The 14,393-nt window shown below is 38.5% G+C and overlaps 1 protein-coding gene across 1 annotated transcript in view; it reads right to left on the bottom strand.

Moving 5' to 3' along the window:
* The window catches only part of TRAK2 (trafficking protein, kinesin binding 2), a 49,454-nt gene extending 35,236 nt beyond the window's left edge, over positions 1–14,218 (bottom strand). The window contains exon 1 of the mRNA XM_004674391.2: positions 14,009–14,218. The gene's annotated coding sequence lies outside the window, so the exon portion shown is untranslated. The remainder of the gene's footprint in view (positions 1–14,008) is intronic.
* Positions 14,219–14,393: the final 175 nt, after the last annotated feature.

Raw genomic sequence — 14,393 nt, 5'->3', positions numbered from 1 at the left:
AGGGACAAAATGGGACTTGTAGTATTTATAAAATAATTCAAATCGTATATACACAAAACAAACATGCTACAAATAAAAATGTGTAATTTGAGTTGATCTGTTGGTGATCGCACCAGACTCATTACTTTGGGGCATACTTTGTCCCCACCCAGAAACTTTCACAAGTGACAAGTTCTAAGCAGAAGACTTGTAAGAAAATAAATCTACCACGTAAGGACTGGGTTTTCTGTCCTATACTTTAGATATAATTTTAGATGTTTCTTGCACCTGACATGGGTTTCAAGTAAATATTAAAGAAAGTCTAGGTTTTACTTTTAAATTCTTAAACTATGATGTTAAACAGAATATTGGATGTATTTCTTTTTCCCATTTAACTTTACAAGGAAATAAACATCAGTATTCAAAAGTTAAAGTCAGAGGGTTAAATTACCCTTTTTTTTTTTGCTTTTGCTTTGAAATTATACGTATATAATCCTCTTACTTTCAAAGATATCACCAGTTCTCCATATATCCTAGCCAGTAACATTCCAATTGAGAAATCTGTACTTGGATACTCTGCTAGCTTTCTCACTGATAAAATGGGGACAACAGTACCTATTTTAGAGGTCTGTTAGGTGGATTAAATGAATTAGTGTTAATAAAGTACATATAAAAGTGCCTAGTGCACAGTGGGTATTACTTATGTGTTAAATATATTTAAAAATTGTACCAGATAGTAAGGAGGCAGAAGTATAATTTCAGGCTACCTGGTCCTCTGGACATGGACTTTGTCTCTGGTGAATCCTCTCACCTCCCTGCCTTTACCTCTGGCCTACATGACCCCAGTTCTAGTATGCATAAATAAAATAAATCTTAAAACAAAAAAGAACTCCGGCTCTCAAAAAGCACATGCTCAGCCCTCAGTCGTGGCTCAGCGGGTTAAAGCACAGCACTAAGGCCCTCCCTGGTGGTGCAGCGGATTAAAGCACTGCACTGAGAAGCTAAAGCCACTTCCACATGAGTTCGATTCCCGCCTGCCCCGGAGGTGACCACATGGCGCAGCAGACCTCTCCTGACCCGCCCGCTGCTCCCCTCAGCAGTGGACTTCAGTCAGCCAGCCTGTTCTGCTCCCCACTCTGTCTCTGGTGAAGCCTCTCACCATCCCTGTGCCTCTAGCCTGTACTCCAGTTCTGTATACACAAATAAATGAATCTTTAAAAAAAAAAAAAAAAAAAAAGCACATGCTCCCCCAATAATTATATTTATTTATTTATTTTTTCTTACAATGTTTGCTTTCTTTTCTCAGGTGTAACCCCCATAGTTTCCACCACCAATTTACCTGTGTTCCTCACCATAGTCCCTTGTGGTCTTCCGCCCTTAAAAAGCACATGCTCTTATAAAACATGTTACATATGTTTACACACACACACACACATATAATATTATAGAAGACACACACACACATATGCCTTATATAGCAATATATAACTAGAGCTGCCACCTGGAAGGTATATTGGAATTCTAACATTTATTCTCACCTATATTTCTGCAAATAAAGCCCATGGTGGGAATGCAAACTAGTGCAGCTATTCAAAGGAACCATCAGAAACTATGCAAAGTATACATAACACTTTACTCAGCAATCAAAAAAGGTAAACTCATGCATTTTGCAGCAACATGAATGGAGCTGGAAAGGATCATGTTTAATGAATAAGCCAGAAAGAAAAAGAAAAATACTGCATGGTTTCACTCATAGCAGGAGCATAAGGGACCAGAGCGGAGTGGGGGGGAAGGCGGGGGGAGGAAGCAATTGTAATAAAGAAAAACCAAAAAAACAATGAACAACTATATAGAAATTTTATGGGGTGGAGAGGGGAATGGGACCAAAAATGAGGTGGGAAAGGTATACAGGACTATGGTGATAGCACACAGGTGAACTGGTGGTGGGAAGTCCATGGGGATTACAACAACCAAGATAGAAAAATGAACAAAATGAGGAAGGATGTAAAAATAAATACATAAGTAAAGTGTATATAACATAACCCAATATCCAGCAAATTCTGCTCCTGGGTATATCTACCTCCCCCCCCCCCAAAAAAAAAAAACAAAAAACTTCACATCAGCCTGCAAAGAGACACTATAAGATTGTCTCCTTGATCACTGTTTGTGACAATAAGGTGAGGGGCCCTACTCCCTCGTGCATAACATGTGGTGAATACACACCATGGAACAAGCAGCACTAGAAATACTGTTCTAGTGACAGAAGCAAGAAACAAAATGAGAGGTCCCATGATGCCAGGGACATATTTCTTCTTGCATGATATCTATGAACATGTTAAGGTGCTTGCCTAGGGGAGAGGAACGTATGGGGGATTTGGAGTGAGGTATGGGACAAAGGGAACGATTTAAAAGCCTATCAAAGTTCCACTGTTCTTTTGGCAGACTACTTAATATGTAATTATTGTTGCATAAGTTCAGTCCTTAAAGTCTGAACATGTGCTGGGGCTGGGATACATACCCTGGAGACAATGTATGCAGAACCAGCAATCTCTGCAATGCAAACTATGTGGGCACAGTTCCTAAAAAGTTCATGCTGCTCTTATATCATTACTTAATTTCTCTAAAGCAATGTAATTAGATTTAAACTAAGGAAATGGTTAAAAAAAACAAGTGAGATTCAGTCCCAGGGTTCAGGTATTTGGATAGTTGGTAAAAACGCTGAAGGGAAAGGTATTTAAATTAAAAATGACAAGAATTTAAACATATTATCTAGTAAGTCATATTCCTTAAACCTCTTTCTCACAGGATGAAGAAACTCAGCCATAATCCATAGTGGAAATTTCCATTCAGTTCTCCTCTTTCTCTTTAAAACACACAAACACAGCACACACATATGCACCTGCGCACGTTTGATTCACATTATAAAGTAATGTGTGCATTCGAAAAAAACCCAAGCAAAAGATAAAATATTTTTTCCCTTTGCTTGATGTACTAGAGTGATAATGAATATCAAAGGAGAAGGCAGTACATAAAAATTGATTACAGTGCAGGTTTTTATTTTTTAAAGAGAGGCACCTGCACAGTCAGGTGAGCTGCTGTGGTGCATGTCTTTAGTTAGGTTTTCAGGAGGCTCTTCCAGACCAGGCTCAGGGATATCCTGGCCTCTCAGCCACCCCCCTTGTAAAGCAGCACCCATCTACCTCACGGGTTTAATCCTCTCTTTTCTGGGGTACTTGATTATCTCCCTTCCCCTTCAGAAGGCCAAAAAGATCCCACTTCCAGGTCTGATCAGAGGCGCTGAAGGATGTGTTGCTTGCTCAGGGCTGCACCACTGGGAGATACCACACAAGCCGGTCTAGGGAAGGGAGGCAGTTGGGCGACTGGAAGGGTAGTATGGTGGGCGGGGACTGACACACATGCACAGACAGATGGGCAGAAATACAATCCTCCCCCCCGTAAGTCGACAGCATTACTAGTTATGCATCACTTTTATACCTTTCCCCCTCAACCATTTCTTTTCAAACTTGTCGCTATAAAAGATGATGCTTGGCTTAGAAATATCACAAACAATGTAAATTATTATTGGGAGTCAAATAATCAAATGATGCCATTTGGTAGTTTACTTAAAAGGAAATAGGATGGAAAATAGCTCAAAAATACTACATGTAAAGCTCATAAAGTTAGACCTCACGTTCTCAAAATAGTCTCATTTCTTTAAGAGAGAGAGAAACTTGATATTTAAACTCTGTAATTCTGTACTCTTCTTAAAAAATATGTAACCTTTTAAGATAGCAATACCTTCTTTGCACCATCTGGCAAGTAAGCTACACAAGGTGATAAAATATACTCAATTACTACTCTATAAAAGCTTTTTCAATATAGGGTTTTTTTTACAACTTCAAAAAGAATGGAGACTGAATGTAGTATGAATTAATTATCTGAAAGTGTGGTATATGAAGAAAATAACAGTTAATAGGTCAGTTTAAAGGGTCATTATCATCAAATTATACCTAGTAAGGTGCACATTTTATCATTTTCACATCTGACAGCAGAGCTCTTCTTTGGACAGACAAGCAAAGAAATGGAAAAGTCACTTATGGGGGAAGATGAGGACTCTGCCACCATCCAAGGGAAGACTAAAATGCTTTCCATAAGAATAGGGGACGATTGTTTCATGAGTAGGAAAGGGGGAGAGGTCAGGAGGTAAGTTCCAGCTGGCAGCTGATCTGCTCAAAGATCATACCACCACCAGGAATTTGAGAACTCTTAGGGAGGAGGGCTTTGACTTCCACAGGAGATGAAGCTGATGGTTCAAGCCCACATCTCTTAAAGGTTCTATCTGGACATTCAACTGACACATGGGTTAAAGATATATCAAAGTACTAGGTTACAAGAGCAGCTGCTGTCAATAGTGTATATATGATGGTATATTAGTAAAATCATCACAGCCATTATATTTTAAAATCTTTTTTAAAAACATAAAACTGTGTCCTTTTGACTAAAGAAGCAGTTTTAAAAAGGAAAAATTATGTCTTAAAATGTGCAATGCGGAGTCAAATAGCATTATAGAGCTGGTGGATTTTCTGTTCTCTTAACTAAAAATGAAGGATGCATTTACAGCAGAGGCATTTTATACAACAGGTCTCGTGGGTATATGCACAATATTTCAAGAGCCAAATAAATACTCCCTGACAAATCAGGGGGCACTTTCCTTCAATGCTGACTAGCAAAATTTAGGTTGGTACCTAGATTAAATTAAAACATACCATTGTGCCTCCCTGCATTAAGTCTCAGCACTATCACCACTAAGGTCTGAGTTTGATCCCCCAACAGGGAGCTGACCCACATCGGCTGCTCCCCTACGCAGTGCATTTCCCTAAGTCCTCCTGTTCTGCTCTCCAGTCTGTGTCTAATGTTTATTAAGAAACAAACTGCTCTTCAGGAGCTTTCTTCAATCAAATACCTGAAAAGTCCCCATTGAAGCTGTACTTTCAAATATCAGTAAACATAAACTTGTTATTTTATTTAAAACCAGAAATAATTCCAGAAGTTCGAACATCTGTGTCCTCATTGTTTTGTCCATTTTCAGAAAGCAAATTTAAGTTTGCTTTCTGAGGCTCAAGATCATCCCAAATCCTTCAGTTATTTTAAACTTACAATATTAAAAACCTTCAGAAGTAGAAGTTCCCCAAAGGTGCCAGAAGAAAAAGTATAGGCATATAGCTCTTCAGATTAGCAAATAATAAGAAGTATTAGGACACCCGATCTTTTATGACCAGGGTGTAACTTAAAATGGGAATGAGTGATGGTCTAAGATAGCAGAATATTTATTATTAACATATTTACAAGCATGTAATTCTAGAATGATTCTAGAATGCTACAGACATATTACCAATTTGGTAATGCAATCCACTAGGCAAAAGGTGTGCAAACTATCTTATGGTTAAGACCGTAAGACTCATTGTTTCTCAGACCAGCTGTCATGACCAACCACAAATGCAAGTAAAATTACCTATTGAGCGGAAACTGCCATGCAATAAAAGATTTCAGTTTGCCAAACAGGAACAGAATTTTTTTTGAGATATGACTTTAGCCATCTGCAACTCAGGAGACAACTGGATTCTGTGCTTGCTATGTACAAAAACTAGGTGCCAAAGGAAATTTATAAACCCTCTTCCTCTATCTGCCTTTAATACATAGTATTGCTCATAGGCCAGGATCTCTTTCCTCTCTTCAGGAATCTCATCTATTTCAAAGGCCCTAATTTCCAATTATATAATACTCCCCAATGCCCTATCTTTAGGCTAAATTGGCATGTCTTGACTGTAAGATGAAAAATATCAGTATTAGTTTACAATTTGTACCATAAATCTACCACATTCTAAATTGAATTTATTGTCTTTCTTCCATGAAAACTGTTTTTAGCCTGCTTGCTAAGTATTACTATAAGTTCACCTACTCAAAAAAGCCCCAAACCTAAGAGTCAGTTTTCTTTTTCTCAATCCCTGTTTCCCATAACGAATGTCTGTTGTTTTCCAAGTCTACTGCTACCATTTTAATTCAAACCCTTCTCTCTGTCCCTGGCTACCACAATGACTCCCCATCTGTTCCTCCAGTCTCAGCCCTCTCCAAGTCAGCGTGGCTCTTGGAAAGCATTCTGCTACTCAGCCGACTAGGCCTGCCCTTCCCCAGCCCCTGAGCATACTCTTTTGTATACTTTAAATGGCCTCCACCTCTAATGCATGCACACAACCAACTTCTGCTAACCCGATTTAATGACAAGAAACAGCACACTTAACATGGGAAGCAAAATCTGCAGCTCACTTGACAGTTGTTATATATTAAAAGCAAACATTCTGTCATTTTTAGTGAGTTTAATGTGTCTTTTCTTCCAGTCCTGATCAACTCTCAGTAGACTGAAAAAATACCTAGGCCTGAACCATTGAAGAAAAGATACCACTGCTCTGTTAGTTTGCCTGAGCCAAAACTAGCACTTCTGACACTGAAAATGAAACCTAAAACCACTTAAATTCATGACACTACTGCAAAATATACCAAGTGTAACTAGCAACTGCAGAAGTTTTCTAATATCAGCTTATAATGGCAAACAATTGATAATGAAGACACAAGAACTATTTGTTTTAAATGAAAAATGTTTTATAAAGAAATATATTCTCAATCCTTGTTCAAATTTAATTTTCTAAAAACAATCGCTGACACTGATGGAGCACTCACTATGTGTCAGGCATTGGGTTAAACGTTTTATGTACCTGATCCCCTTTACTTCTCACAAAGCCCACATGACATGGACATTGTTATCATCGCCCTTTTATAGATTAAGGTCAGTGAAGCTGAGAGATTAACTTGCTCAAGATATTCAACAGTAAAAGCCAAGAATCAAACCTATGTTTGTGTTTTTTCCAAAGCTGGGACCTCTAACCTGTGAGTTTTACCAGCAAGAGACTGTGAGTGTAGAGAACAGTGTATGTATATTTTGAAAAAGTCTCAGCTGATTCTTACACAATCCCAAGCCCTCTATTCCACTTTCTGATATTGAGAAATGAATGGGGAGGGAGTCAAGTCAGCCCCCAATTTACTCTTAGTGGTTTATATTTGTTTTTAGAAATGAATCACCTGATCCCAAAGTTGGGTATTTGTACAAGGAGGTAGAATGATTTATGTTTTATTTATATAAATAATATATGTTTCTTTAATAAAGATGTGGTATACATATAACAGTGGAATACTACTCAGCAATCACAAAAGATATATTCATGCCATTTGCAGCAACATGGATGGCATGGAAGGATCATGCTCCGTGAAATAAGTCAGAAGGAAAAAGAAAAATATCAGATAGTTTCACTTATAGGAGGAACATAGGAGAACCAAATAAAACATAGGGGAAAATAGTAACAATACAAAGCAAAACAAAAGCAATTATAAATGAGAGACACCCTACAAGGAAGAGTGAGGGAAAAGGATCAGAGGGAGGGAAGAGCATAGGGGACTGTGGTAATGGTGCATGGGTGAACTGGGAGAGGGAGTTCTATGGGGTCTACACTAGGGATGGGGGGAAGTAAATCTTGTATTAAATGGACAATGATGCAAATGTTTGTAAATAAATAGAAAAAGTATGTTTCTTAATAAGATAACTCCAAATTGGAGTTTGATTTTTGTCTTTAAATGGGTTATTCCAGGGTATCAAGAATAAATTGGGAATAATTTTGCTACCTGTTCTGCGCTGCATAATATAGTAAATGGAATATAGATTTAAAAAATCTTTATTCCAACAAATTAATGACTCATAGTCATTACTATAACTAGTAATTAGTGTACTATAGTATAATGACTATCGTAATATCTCCAGAATTATAAGCCTTTAGTGAGCTTTTTCTTCCTATATTAAATAATCTTCAGTTATTAATTTGAGGAAACATTTTAAGATTTTAAGTCCACTGCTAATTTTCTTTCTTCCTTCTCTGTGGGTATCAAACATTATACTTTACTGTTGCCAGCATGTCTCTACATCTACTAACCTACTGCTGGCTGAGATACCAGATAACCTGGTTATCAGTGAACCCAGGCGGTGCCTGTTTGAGATGCAGTCTAGGACCTGTTTTTCTGCCATGGCTGTTTCCTCAAGTACTTCTTACTTTCAGCCCTCCAGCTCTAGGGACTTGGTTGGCCTACTTCTCTCTCTTCATTGTCACTGTTGCTCATTTCTTTACCTCATGATGTTCTTTCCTGAATGCTGGCTATGACTACACACTGTCACTTACTGTGTCCTAAGGGAAGTATAGGCTCTTCTCTTGCATAACTTTACTGTTAATTACTGTGGAGAAATATAGAGTGAATTATAAACACACAAAAAAGGTTTAAGAAATCTTAAAATTTTTCATTATGAATTTGCTCTTCATCTATCCTTAGTGATAACTGCTTTTGGATAAAGACCATGTGCTCGCTTAACCTTTCTCTTACTACACTGTGAGCCCAGAAGCAGGTATCTTATTTTTATATGCCCCAAACCTAAAAGCAACTGACATGTGATAGGTTCCCATAACCTTATAGTTATACCTAACTATAAGCCTAATGATCAACAATGTTAAATACTAGAAGTAAATGAATCAACAAAATTGATTATTATTTCAGTCTAACATCAACTAAACTGCCTTGAAAAATGAACTAAACTTAAACATGCAAAGAAAACACTGTATTTACTTCATAAAAACCTCATGTAAAAGTTTGCAGTTAAAAGAGTGGTTTACCATTTTAATGCAATACCCTCGTACCCACTTTTCTTACAATAACAAAAAAGAATTTCAGTTGTCAGTTTCATAGAAAAGCTAAGCCTGAATATTCAGGATACAGCTGAGTTTTAGCATGCTTTCCACTAAGCATTTGCAGCTGCTTATGAATACATTTAAAATAAGCTTCTCACCAAATGATAATAACTTCTTAAAAAACTCACAATTGCTCATGTAAAGCCCATTTGTAGTCTTTCAATCTTTAGACTAGAGATAAACAAAGGCAAATTCAGTGCTTTTGGCTAGTACTAGCTAGAAAGATGAGAATGATTGAAAAGAAAAAATTTGTAAGTGGTTAAGTTCAATGTTTTAGGAACAGTAGTACCATCTCAGAGACATTTCAGTTGATTTCCAGTCTCCGCCTCTTCCCTTCTTCCTTCAGACAGAGTGCTCTTTCTTAACCAACAAGCTTTCCTTTGTTTTGATTTATACTGGTGGTCTGAGTAACCCCAAAGCATAACACAAGACATGCCCATGATGAAAAGCAACATGAGCAGAAAGCAGAGCTTTGGCACTTGGACCCGAAACATATATTTATACTACATAAGTAATAGATGAATTTTTGAGAAATCCATTTTCTAGGTTGACATGCATTTTAAATACAGAAAAGCAGTTAAGTTCTCCTGAAAAAGATAAGACAACTACGTGGACTGGAATGGGGCTGCTGCAAATCCAGTCACCAGAGACAGGTTCACACGATGGCCATGCCTCCTGAAGCACCCTTCCTTCCGGAGACAGTGCCATACCACCTCTTTCTTACTCTGAACTTACCGCCTCTCTCCACCCCCACCATATGGGGGTCTCATTCTCAGTCCTCTCTCCAACAAACCCACACCATCTATAGCCAGTTTCTTTCCAAACCCTGAGAGTTAAGTACAAACGCAATCTCAATCATGCGCTTGTATGCATTCTCTTCCCTCTAAGATTTTCAGTTCTTCTCTAACTACAGCCACCCTCTTATTCTTCTACCCTCATCTCTCACTTATACCTCAAGCCATTAGAATCAAGTCACTTCTGAAACCAGCTTCCCTTTGATCATGAATTGTCCCACTACCAATCCTATCATTCCTTCCTAGCTGTTATCTTATGTCATCTCTGCTCAACATTGTTGACTACTCCTTATGTTAACTTTCCTACTGTGGCTTTTCTGGAACTTGCATTTTACAATGCTTTTTCTCAAATCTCTTCAACAGTCTCGCCAAGCTCCCTGACCTTCTGACCCAGAAATGTTGGTGTTTTCTGGAGTTCCAGTTGTAAACACATTCTTTTCATTGCTATTTTTCATTTTTGTATGGAAAATGAAAATGCTTTTAGTTTGTAATTACCCTGTTTGTCGCTTACTTACTGAGTTCCATTCAAACTTCTCACAGGCTGATTGGGATTCACTGAATCTATCCACTAAACAGTAGATACCTTCTGCTTCGTATCCTGTCACATTCAATCCAACACCAAAGCTTGCATGATCAACTACCAATGTACTCTCAAATTTACCCACTTCTCTTCATCCCCTCTTCTATGATCCTGTCAAGCCATCATCACCTCCTTGACTATGAACCAGATGCTAACAGGACTTCATGATTAATCTTTTGCTCTTCTCTATCTTTATAAGGCACTAAGAAAAATGTTTTTAAAACTAAACTCCTAAAACAAAACACTATGCATCTCATAATAAGTAAAATAATACTCACACTTCAAATCATAGTCGACAAGGCCCATCCTAACCTGGTTTGTGCCTACTTTCCTTATCTTACACCTCCTTGCTCAAAGACAGCCACAGTTTTTGTCATTTCTGTTCACTCCTCTCCTATCCCTGAGCCTTTCTAATAGTTCACTGCACCAGGGCAATGCTCCCTTTTGTTCTTTATATGGTAACTACTTCTCACTCTTCAGATCTCAGTTTCAAAAGCCCTCCTCAGGAAGAGGCTATCAGTCTACCTGACCTAGAGAGGCCTCCTTTGTCACCTTTATTCTCTAATTTAGCATATAATTGTTTCTTTCACAACTGTGTTATGATTTAATTCCTGGAATTCTTCCAGTAAGAAAGGGGGAAGGTGCTAGCTTTTCCCTCTACTTCTCCTTCTTGATCATAATGGAAATATTATGGCAGTAACTCAAGAAACTCAAATAAATATTGAAGTGAACCATTAACTGAACTGGTGGGTAAAGTCTTTCACATATTAGCACTCACAATTTATCAACTCCATTATTTTATAACAGTGCAACAATCCTAAAGTAGTCTTTATTTTATATGAACTATTCCTTATTTTTTTATGACTTGTCAAAAAGTAAAGTTTGTCCCAAAGTGACAGGTACATGGCTAAGCTTCAACGACCTCAATAATCTTTTACAACATGAATTAGTTCCACTTCTATACCAAAAGGAGATTTTGTATGCTCATTTTCTAGATGATGAAATCATAATACTGGGTGGTTAAGCAGTATATCCTCAAGGTTACATGAGTCAGAGTAAAACTAGGAATAAAGTTAGAATGTTACATATTAAGACACTGGTTAGAATGGAAATTTCAATTATAAGATCTCACTTAACAACAGGTCAAGCAGCTGCTAACTGGGCAGCTTTCAATAAATGCCACTTGAATTAAATTAAAAAGTACAGGAGAGAGACAAAAATTACAAAACAGTCTCTGCCCTAAGGGAGGCTCAAGAGTTAAGATATCTAATGATCTGTAAAAGCTAAGAAAATAAGATACCACCACTAGATTATTTACATATATATATATATGTAAAGAGTATTAGAAAAGAATTGTTCTATAGATAGCCAGGGAGGGAGGAGTGAGAGCTCTTTTTCTAGCTAAAGAGGGTTCTGGCTTCATGCTGAATGTAAGATTTAAGTGGGTTTCTCAAGGACTGAAAGACATTTAGATGATGAGAATGGGGGTATCTGGTAGGTAAAGGGCAGTGGAAAAATACTAAATATTCTGTAATACTAAATATTCTGAGTAAGGCTTTATTTATTCATGGAAAGCAAAAGCTCAATAGTAAAGCCAGTCTATATGTTTAAAAAAAAAAAAAGAATACAAATTCCTGAAGTTAGTTGTACTGGCTATAGTCTTCCTCATATTAGTAATGTTTCTGTTTTGTTTTGGTATTTTGGAATTCCAAGAAAATCTTTAGTTCACCTTTCTTTGGTAAAATACACCTAAGTGCTATCTTTACCTATAGTATTACCGTTTTTAATCCATTCTCCACCACAATTAATACGAATATAACTATCCGGTCTTTGCTTTAGTTGCCTATATAAAAACACTTCATAGTGGTACTGTAATAAGTTCATGTAGGCAAAACATTTAGATTGCTATCTAACACACAGTAAGTATTAAATAAATGTTCTCAATATGCTAAGAACACTGTAGTCTGAAAGGTTATGACTGGAAGTCATGAATAATTTAGTTTCTTCAATTACTAAGTCATTTAAAATGTATTACTTTAATGCCTCACATTTTTTACCAACTAAGCAGGATGACCACTAAAGAGGTTCAAGAACTGGTAGTGATGATACAAACAGAACTCAAAGTAAATATGAAATAATATATGATTGGCTATGTCATTCCTTATATTGGCATTCAACATAACTTAGGTATTGAACTAAAATATTTAAGACATGTTTTTCTACTCTTTTGGTTATAGATGTTAACCCCTTTCACTGGAGAATAACATTTTTTGGCTCATATTTTCAATCATAGAATTACTAAATCTTTGAACTGGAAAGCAGGTTTAAGAATGAAAATCCAATCCTAGCATGCCTTACATAAGTAAACAGAGTTGGATTTGGAATGAGCTTTTAGGTCTTACTGTGCAGCTCTGCAGGGAACAGGAATTATAGGCAGAGAACAAGTTGTTCAAAAGTGCAAAAAAGTAAGCAAGGGATCAGGATTTATCCTGAATGTCCAGGATTTACTTTTATTGTTCAAGTTATCAATACTGGTGAGGAACCAGTACTAGGAAGCTGGAAAATACTTTTCAATCATCCAAATCTGAGGTCAGTAATTTCTGAAGTGGGTACAAATTATCCAACCTGTAACTTCGAAGCAAGGCAGATCTAGGTTGAATCTCCACATGTTACATAAGCAAAGTCTTTGAGCCTCAGATTAGTATAGTACAGTTATTACAGTGATTAAAGGATTGAATGTATGCAGAGTTCATAATTGAGGTGTCTGGTCCCTGACTTAAAATTTGCTCAATTTAAAATTTTCCCACCCTTTTCCAACAGCTTGAACATAATTCGGTAAATTAATAGAATACTGTCTTTCATATGTGTTTGCTGAGTGTCTGAGACTTGTTGAAAGACAGTTAATCTTAAAAATAGAAAGTTGGAATAACTAGCGGCATGATAAGCTGTCTTCCTCTCTGCCTTTCCCTGCCACTAAATGTCCTTCACGGTTTGTTTTGAAGTGTCACCACCACCTCCACCACCACCACTAACATTCTATTTGGAGATCCCTGTAGCTTAGACTTCCAAAACCACAGCAAAGATCTGAATGTCGGGGAAAATGTACGAAAACAGATAAATAACAGGAAGTATATGTTTCGTTTTGTTCCTAGGGACCACTCTAGCTTGAAGAATTTTCAGTAGAAAGTTATTGGTTTGTTTTGGTTTTCGGTGCAGAAACTGCAGGTTTAAATGAAAGGTGCGTAGGCAAGTCGCTGAATTCATCACTTTTATTATGACCCAGAAATCTTTTAAGTGTTTGGGAGGATATCTCTATGCTGACACTAAAGGGGACATCTGCCAATATGCCTTAGTTACGTTGGAAACTGAAGTCAATCGTTTCTTTTAAAAGACGTGTGGTGCCTGGCTCAAAATCAATTACAATTCGACTCAACCTAGAAAGCTCTTTCGAGTATCCTTTCCTCTAGCTCACATCACAGATGGTCACCGAGGCTTAAGGTTTTAAAGCTGCTCATCGTTTTAGGATGGGGCTCCCGGAGGATGCTGGACCGCAGAGGCTGAGATGCTGCCAATCCTCAGACATGCAAGTGGGGTGAATTGCGCTCATCTCTTCGCACCCACTCTTCAGTAACAACGCTCTTCCCACTGCTGCCTGGAGACCCAGGGAGGACTCTGCCCTCCCATGTCTAGACTCCAACTCGGCTGTCGGAATGTGACCTCCAAGGACCGGGAGAAACACCCGGCAAGGAAGCTCCTCTGCTTGCCGGGGAAGTTGGCAAGGGCAAGTTCGGGTCATGCGCAAGAAGGTTACTCACCGGAACAGCCCTGCGTCCTTCGTCCTTCGCCGGCGCTCGCTCAGGAAGCAGCCTGTAAGGCAGCAGCAGGGAGCAGCAGCAGCAGCAGCTTGAGAGTAGCAGCAGAAGCGACCGCCGCGGCCAGTAACCGCCCGGGCGTGGCAGAGACGGACAGGCGACTTCACAACATCATCACTCGGCGACTTCGGTTTCGCTGCGACGCCGGGTCAATAGCAGACTATGCACGATTGGGGAAGAGCGAGGGAGTCCCACTCTCCCAGCAGCCTCCGCGGCGTCAATGGCGGACCTGCTGGGAATTGTAGTTTCCTGTTGGCCCCGCCCCTCACCCTCCGATGGTGTAGCTTCGTGTAGGCCCCGCCCCCGCCCGAAGGCCCCGCCCCCTGCT

Source organism: Condylura cristata, unplaced genomic scaffold (assembly GCF_000260355.1).
Source record: "Condylura cristata isolate star-nosed mole 26May11 unplaced genomic scaffold, ConCri1.0 scaffold00002, whole genome shotgun sequence".
NCBI classification, from domain to species: Eukaryota; Metazoa; Chordata; class Mammalia; order Eulipotyphla; family Talpidae; genus Condylura; species Condylura cristata.
Note: the sequence above shows the minus strand (reverse complement) of the source record. Positions and strands in the feature narration are given on the sequence as shown.